Raw genomic sequence first — 9,042 nt, 5'->3', positions numbered from 1 at the left:
CGGGGTTAAAAGTTGTACTGCAGCCAGCCACTAGAGGGCAGCTGACTCACGGAGGCTTCACTTTTCACTCGTGTCGTCCAGTCCACTTATATATACGGGCTCTGATTAAAACACGTCCATAACACTGTTGTCGTCATCGCGTCTACTATGTGCAACGTACCTACACAACTTCTGCATCATTTAACCACCAAATGCCAGTCAGTTAGAAGTCCAAACATCACAATTTGTTCACAAACGTCAGCAAATTATGAATAGCTGGACACTTATTTATTATAAACGTACCAATTCGCTGATAATATCCTGCAATTTCAACCTTTCCGCTTGTAAAACCTCACGGTAGTGCTGGCTAGCAGCTGCTAACTAGCTAGCACACGAACTAAAAGCTCACAAGACACCAACCACACAGAACTGACATACGAGGACCAGCGAGAATACCCTGAGACCATTGGAGCACGCCCCCACCATTCTAATTCGAAATATGATTGGTTGATTAAACTGGCAATTAATAATAAAAGCTCTCAATGTAAAAGGCAAGGGCATGTGACTGATAAACAGAAGATTCTGGGGGAGGTCCTTTCTCTCTTTTACCTAGAAACAATGGTGTGAAATATTCTGATTGGTTGATTTTTAATTTCAGCACTGAATTTTATTTTCGAACACAAGTACGAAAAGTGCATTTGAAAGCCGATTTAGAGGAAATACAAATTATTGGTGAAGCGTTATTGACATATATTACATATAATAGATAAAGAAATCTTTTTCAAGATCAATGGACCTTCAGAGAAGGCCTTGAAGGCCCTCACGGTTCGCCACTGGTAACTTCAATGTGTTCCACAAAGACACTAACTGAGGAGACTGTCAGCCAATACATGTAGCAACAACTTGATGCCAACTGAATCAATTTGTAGCAAACTTTGCTTTAACCTAATCATCATATATTGCTAGTGTGTACACTCACAGAGTTTGAAATGGTTTTTAGTATTGCACTGTTACATTTAATAATTACATCATACAAAATTATGCCTCCAGTTGTAACAGATATAGCATTACACAAAGAAGTCAAAATTATACATACGGCCAACTTATCGCAATGTGTTTCCTCAAAGTTGACATCGAGTTCTTGTAGGCTGAAATGTCCACACGTTTTGGCAGACACAACTGACAGCACATTATATAACTGTCCTTTTACACGTTTGTAATGTAAACATTGGCTATATAAGGTCAGGGATGCTCGGTAGGTTTTTCTGTCATCATACTTTATTGCTACCGGTCGAGAAAATGTTGCTTATGCAATCACGTGACTAACCGGCTTCATTTCATTGGTCACACATACTTAGATGACAAGACGTTAGTCAGTCTTCTCACTGAAATTTTTTTTTTTACAAAACTAAAGTAACGGTAGCGTGCGGCGCAAATCCGATTGTAACGGAGTAAAAGTCGCATTTTTCTCACCACATATTTACTCAAGTAAAAGTCTTTCAAATTACAACTACTCTCACAAGTACATTTTTGTCCAAAAAGCTACTGGAGTAAATGTAACGGAGTAAATGTAACGCGTTCCTACCCACCTCTGGGCCCAGGTGAGGGCCGTTACCCAGATGAGGGCCGTTACCCAGGTGAGGGCTGTTACCCAGGTGAGGGCTCTTACCTAGGTGAGGGCCGTTACCCAGGCGAGGGCCGTTACCCAGGTGAGGGCCATTACCCAGGTGAGGCCTGTTACCCAGGTGAGGGCTGTTACCCAGGTGTGGGCCGTTAGGGGATAGAAGCACCTGGATATCTGAACAACTCACCTGGTTGAAGCGCTCAAGGATCTCCTTGACCTCTGTCAGCATGGGGTCAGGACCTCTGACCCGCACCTCTGGGTTCTGTCTTTGAGCACGAACCCCGTTGCCTACCACCTTGCCTGAATATCTGAGAGAGAGAGAGAGAGAGAGAGAGAGAGAGAGAGAGAGAGAGAGAGAGAGAGAGAGAGAGAGAGAGAGAGAGAGAACCAGAGTAAGTTGACATCAGGTGAGTGTGGTTTGTTTATTTCATGAACTCTCAGACAGATTTCCACACACTCCTATTGGACAACTTGTACAAAAAATCCCCCAAAAGATGAAAAAGTATCAAAGTAATGACCATAAACTAAAAAGAGGACCAGACAGAGAAGCCATGACTACCAGATCTGATAATAAATTCAAAGAGAGAAGAGAACTGCATAAATAACAATCTCTGTGCTGTATCAGGGTCAGACGTGTCTTTGGCTTCAGACCTTGTCCATATTCCTCCTGACATCCTGCTATAAGCGAAACGAATGGACAATAAACTTCAACATGTTTCACTGTAGCCGTGAAGCTAATGAACTGACACAGGTAAACCTCACACCATCGAGCAGTAATGGGCCGCCACCACCTCTGGGTGCGGAGATGACAGCCAGGGTGACGTTATGACACACCAGCGTCTCCCAGCGAAGCGCATTTGGGCAAAAAGAGGAAAAAGTGAGAGGGATGTTGGAGAAGCTCCAGCAGTTTGTGAACACTGGGATCCCACCGGGCCCTGCCAACAGCTCCAGGCTGAGGTCACGGGAACGTCTACATCATCTCCCAGCATGACGAGAGAGAGAGAGAGAGAGAGAGAGAAGAGAGAGAGAGAGAGAGAGAGAGAGAGAGAGAGAGAGAGAGAGAGGGATAGAGAGGAAAGAGAGGGAGAGACTGACGTCATGTGCCAACTTGCTGTCTGTGCGGCTCGATGCCTTGCTACAGTATCCCAGTGCTCTTGTGCTCTCAGCCAATGAGGCGTTGAGCTCAGGAGCCTGTCAGGGCGGAGCTAACTAACACACACACACACACACACACACACACACACACACACACACCTAACTCCTCCAGCACAAACCACAGCTCCACACTGCAAATGGAACAGCGTGGTGGTGGAGACAGAGGGAATGAGAGAAAAGGAGAGATCCCAGAAGAGGAACAACCGTTCTAATAAAAGACAAGTGACCCTGATTCTGATTGCCTTCCAGATTTAAACAGTTTTCATCAGTTTTCAGCAGTTTCAACAGTCTCTATGCTGCATGTTGTTTAGAATTTAGCATTTCAGGTTCTCTGCTTTTTCTTTTTTTTTTCCTTTTCATTTGAAAGTATTTATCATACGAACACGTTTCACGTTATTATGTCAATCCATCAGTGACCAATCATTTGTCAAGTTATTTTCTTAGTGATTATTAAGTGTTTTGGTCAACCTGAGTCCTGGGTCGTGTGTCTGAATGAACCTCTGTAATAGTTTAGTCAGAGCACAAATGAAACAAACTTCATTCAGCATCCTGGTTGTCTCCTTAACAAAGACGTGTAATGTTTCCTGCTGTTTGTAGGATCTCAGTCAGTCTCTGTTCATTTTGAGAACGGTGTGTACAGGTGAATCAGACCTGTGGATGGTGCTCAGATCAGTTCTGAGGATTTCAGACACAGTTATGAGAATAGAGGACTTAAGAGGTCTGACCTAGACGCCCTTGATGAGAGACCCTGCAGCTGGGAGTGTGTGTGAGAGTGTGAGGGTGTGTGAGAGTGTGGGAGAGTGTGTGAGAGAGTGTGTGTGAGAGTGTGTGTGTGAGGGTGTGTGGGAGAGTGTGGGAGAGTGTGTAAGAGAGAGTGTCTGAGAGTGTGAGTGAGAGTGTGTGTGATAGCGTGTGTGTGAGAGTGCGTGTTTGAGAGTGTGTGTGTGAGAGTGTGTGTGTGTATGTGTGTGACAGAGAGAGAGTGTGTGTGTGTTAGAGTGTGTGCGTGTGACCACTGGGATGGGGCTGGTTGGACTGTGAGGGACTGCTGTAGTCCAGAGTGAACCAGATCAGAAGGTGTGACTGGAGTGGTCTGGATCTTCACACCACCAGGAGATCCTTGGGTCGCTAACGAGGCCACAGTGTTCACCGGGGACCCAATTACCTCCTTCTCCCTCTAACAGGAGTGGGGGGGGGGGGGGGGGAGGACAGGAGAGCAACACCAGCCCAGAGGGGCAAAGAGAGAGAGAGAGGAGGAGGAGTGGAGAGACAGAACAATGGAAGAGTGACAGCTCTGTGGGCGCCCACACCCACACACACACACACACACACACACACACAGGTTAGGATTGAGATTGCAATTACAACACTGGTCCCAGATCAGTATGTTTATAGGACTTCACAGGTCAACACTGCATCATCTTACATCATTATGTTGGTTATTCTTTTTACTGACAAGTTTGTGTGCCTACAGACTGATCACCAGGAAAGAGAGAGAGAGAGAGAGAGAGAGAGAGAGAGAGAGAGAGAGAGAGAGAGAGAGAGAGATCAGCTTGCAAACAGCCTGTTTTCCCCATAAGTAAAGTGAAGGCTGTGAGGGAAAGAGGCAAAATGAAGACAACTAGAATGTGCAAATGGAATCTGCACAGGTCTGGCCCATACAGACCTGTCAGAGAGTGTGGTGTGACACGCTGGTGATCTGTCAGAGAGTGTGGTGTGACACGCTGGTGATCTGTCTGAGAGTGTGGTGTGACACACTGGTGATCTGTCTGAGAGTGTGGTGTGACACACTGGTGATCTGTCAGAGAGTGTAGTGTGACACGCTGGTGATCTGTCAGAGAGTGTGCTGTCACACTGGTGATCTGTCAGAGAGTGTGGTGTGACACACTGGTGATCTGTCAGAGAGTGTGGTGTGACACACTGGTGATCTATCAGAGAGTGTGGTGTGACATACTGGTTATCTGTCAGAGAGTGTAGTGTGACACGCTGGTGATCTGTCAGAGAGTGTGCTGTCACACTGGTGATCTGTCAGAGAGTGTGGTGTGACACACTGGTGATCTGTCAGAGAGTGTGGTGTGACACACTGGTGATCTGTCAAGAGAGTGTGGTGTAACACACTGGTGATCTGTCAAGAGAGTGTGGTGTAACACACTGGTGATCTGTCAGAGAGTGTGGTGTGACACACTGGTGATCTGTCAGAGAGTGTGGTGTGACACACTGGTGATCTGTCAGAGAGTGTGGTGTGACACGCTGGTGATCTGTCAGAGAGTGTGGTGTGACACGCTGGTGATCTGTCAGAGAGTGTGGTGTGACACGCTGGTGATCTGTCAGAGAGTGTGGTGTGACACGCTGGTGATCTGTCAGAGAGTGTGGTGTGACACGCTGGTGATCTGTCAGAGAGTGTGGTGTGACACGCTGGTGATCTGTCAGAGAGTGTGGTGTGACACGCTGGTGATCTGTCAGAGAGTGTGGTGTGACACGCTGGTGATCTGTCAGAGAGTGTGATGTGACACGCTGGTGATCTGTCAGAGAGTGTGATGTGACACACTGGTGATCTGTCTGGGGACCTTCTAAGAACTGAACACCAGCGGAAGCCAACGCTGCCCTATTATGGGGAAAGACTTGTGCACAGGAGATAACACGTTCCCCACAACAAGAAACAGCCAATCAGGAGGCATTTCCAACCAGACATGAAGTCAGGAAACCGTGACTGTGTGCGCGTGTGTATATATGGTAGCAATACCATATGGGGGGGGGGGGAGGACAGGAGAGCAACACCAGCCCAGAGGGGCAAAGAGAGAGAGAGAGGAGGAGGAGTGGAGAGACAGAACAATGGAAGAGTGACAGCTCTGTGGGCGCCCACACCCACACACACACACACACACACACACACACAGGTTAGGATTGAGATTGCAATTACAACACTGGTCCCAGATCAGTATGTTTATAGGACTTCACAGGTCAACACTGCATCATCTTACATCATTATGTTGGTTATTCTTTTTACTGACAAGTTTGTGTGCCTACAGACTGATCACCAGGAAAGAGAGAGAGAGAGAGAGAGAGAGAGAGAGAGAGAGAGAGAGAGAGAGAGAGAGAGAGAGAGAGAGATCAGCTTGCAAACAGCCTGTTTTCCCCATAAGTAAAGTGAAGGCTGTGAGGGAAAGAGGCAAAATGAAGACAACTAGAATGTGCAAATGGAATCTGCACAGGTCTGGCCCATACAGACCTGTCAGAGAGTGTGGTGTGACACGCTGGTGATCTGTCAGAGAGTGTGGTGTGACACGCTGGTGATCTGTCTGAGAGTGTGGTGTGACACACTGGTGATCTGTCTGAGAGTGTGGTGTGACACACTGGTGATCTGTCAGAGAGTGTAGTGTGACACGCTGGTGATCTGTCAGAGAGTGTGCTGTCACGCTGGTGATCTGTCAGAGAGTGTGGTGTGACACGCTGGTGATCTGTCAGAGAGTGTGGTGTGACACGCTGGTGATCTGTCAGAGAGTGTGGTGTGACACGCTGGTGATCTGTCAGAGAGTGTGATGTGACACGCTGGTGATCTGTCAGAGAGTGTGATGTGACACACTGGTGATCTGTCTGGGGACCTTCTAAGAACTGAACACCAGCGGAAGCCAACGCTGCCCTATTATGGGGAAAGACTTGTGCACAGGAGATAACACGTTCCCCACAACAAGAAACAGCCAATCAGGAGGCATTTCCAACCAGACATGAAGTCAGGAAACCGTGACTGTGTGCGCGTGTGTATATATGGTAGCAATATCAGGACCAAGAAGCACGAAAAACTAGAGAAACACCAGCAGCTCAGAGAAGAGCTGGAAAAGACGAGGAAGGTGAAGATAACAGTGGTTCCAGTCCAGAAGTGTCCAGTACTGGGAAGAGCTGAGAAGGTGTATAGGACCATCAAGCTCCCAGACCTCTAGAGGACCCGAACTTGAAGAAAAAAGGCAAGTGAAGAATTTGATATGAACATGTTTTACCCGAAGGGAATACAAATCAATGCAGATGGGAAGTTGGTGGTTGGTGTTAATGAATTTATTTGTTCATTTGTTTTTGTTTACTTCCCTTGTTTACGCATCTATTTCTGCTCCACATCAGTGCAGCGTGCTGTCAGTCAAGTGCTGTCAACACCACAGTGTATTCGCAGAATGAACTTCTACCTTTTTTATTTTTTAAAGCAGTGTGACAAGTTTAAAATAATTCAGCATCACAAAACACGATAGCTACTTCCATGGCACCATTCCCATCTTTTATACATATACCCACAAACACAACTCAAGCACAGTTCAAACACATTTCAAACACAACTCAAACATCTCAAACACAACTCAAGCACAGTTCAAACACATTTCAAACACAACTCAAACATCTCAAACACAACTCAAGCACAGTTCAAACACATTTCAAACGCAACTCAAACATCTCAAACACAACTCAAGCACAGTTCAAACACATTTCAAACACAACTCAAACATCTCAAACACAACTCAAGCACAGCTCAAACATCTCCAACACAACTAAAACAGCTCAAACACAACTCAAGCACAGTTCAAACACATTTCAAACACAACTCAAACATCTCAAACACAACTCAAGCACAGTTCACATTTCAAACACAACTCAAACATCTCAAACAACTCAAGCACAGCTCAAACATCTCCAACACAACTAAAACAGCTCAAACACAACTCAAGCACAGTTCAAACACATTTCAAACACAACTCAAACATCTCAAACAACTCAAGCACAGCTCAAACATCTCCAACACAACTAAAACAGCTCAAACACAACTCAAGCACAGTTCAAACACATTTCAAACACAACTCAAACATCTCAAACACAACTCAAGCACAGTTCAAACACATTTCAAACAACTCAAACATCTCCAACACAACTCAATCACAGCTCAAACATCTCCAACACAACTAAAACAGTTCAAACACAACTCAAGCACAGTTCAAACACATTTCAAACACAACTCAAACATCTCAAACACAACTCAAGCACAGCTCAAACACATTTCAAACACAACTCAAACATCTCAAACACAACTCAAGCACAGCTCAAACATCTCCAACACAACTAAAACAGCTCAAACACAACTCAACCACAGTTCAAACACATTGCCAACACAACTCAAACAGCTCAAACACATCTCAAACACATCTCAAACGCAGTGCAAACACAGGTAGGATCTGATCTCATAAAATACATAGTAACATAAAATAAACAACTGAGATTTAAGTAATTAAGTAACGAAGATTTGAATTATACGTATAAAATCACAATATTCATTTGTAAAATGTAAAAAAAAAAAAAACCATCGTTCTGAACTAAACATCGTTAAACATTGTTATCACTTCTCACAGTATAAGCCCTTAAAGCCAGAGCACGGAGGTTTTTTTTCCTGAGAAGGTAAAGCCCTTGAGATGAGACAGGTCTCCTCTGCTTGGGGAAGACCAGATCAAAGCTAGCTTAGCTGCCTGTCGGTGACATAGTTGCCTGTGCTCCATGTCTCTGAGTGCAGTCTGGATTTACACGAGCCTTTTAAAGAGCAACTCACCCTGAAACAACTGCTTGGTGCCGTGACCCAGGCTGTCAGTGTTAATGATAGCCAGCATGAGGCGGTTTCCCACGGGGATTGTCCATGGTGTTAAACCAATGAATTAGCCAAGCGCACTAGCTAGTGTTAGTGATGATGGGATCAAAAAGCTGAGACTGACTGATTTGAAGGCAAGGGCCAATCAAAAGACAGCTACTGATCGGGCGTGAACACATGCGGCCATTTCTGCATATCTTGCCGCTGCTAATTTGGTTAGTCATAGAGATGATTCAGCTCTCTTGCTTTATTGGACTCTGCACATAGTATGCTGAGAATGGTAATAAGTAATAAACCACAGCCAGATCAACATTACACACGGATATCAATCACCAAAGCAAACAGTAAAAATGATATTTCGCCAGCTCTGAGAACAGGAAGCTGTAGCTCTAATGGCAGTTATTGAAGGGCAAATAGTGATGGAATCTGAAGAAAACTGACAAAGTAGAAAGAAAAACATGATTAATTCAAATGTACCAAAGGGGTTGATGAATAGAACCGATCCTGACCAAGAGCAGAGAGAGTATTCTATAGCCCCAGTGGTTCGGAGCTGCCCCTCTAAAAGCCCCAGTGGTTCGGAGTTGCCCCTCTAAAAGCCCCAGTGGTTCTGAGCTGCCCCTCTAAAAACCCCAGTGGTTCGACGTTGCCCCTCTAAAAACCCCAGTGGTTC

General features: G+C 45.4%; 1 long non-coding RNA gene across 1 annotated transcript in view; it reads right to left on the bottom strand.

Annotated features, from left to right (window-relative positions):
• Window positions 1-8,443, bottom strand: part of LOC143501937 (uncharacterized) — a 54,423-nt gene extending 45,980 nt beyond the window's left edge. The window contains exons 1-2 of the long non-coding RNA XR_013127029.1: window positions 8,337-8,443; window positions 1,791-1,911 (exon numbers count right to left, since the gene is read on the bottom strand). This is a non-coding gene — a long non-coding RNA (uncharacterized LOC143501937). The remainder of the gene's footprint in view (window positions 1-1,790; window positions 1,912-8,336) is intronic.
• Between the last annotated feature and the right edge of the window lie 599 nt (window positions 8,444-9,042).

This window comes from Brachyhypopomus gauderio, unplaced genomic scaffold (genome assembly GCF_052324685.1).
Source record: "Brachyhypopomus gauderio isolate BG-103 unplaced genomic scaffold, BGAUD_0.2 sc181, whole genome shotgun sequence".
Lineage (NCBI taxonomy): Eukaryota > Metazoa > Chordata > Actinopteri > Gymnotiformes > Hypopomidae > Brachyhypopomus > Brachyhypopomus gauderio.
Note: the sequence above shows the minus strand (reverse complement) of the source record. Positions and strands in the feature narration are given on the sequence as shown.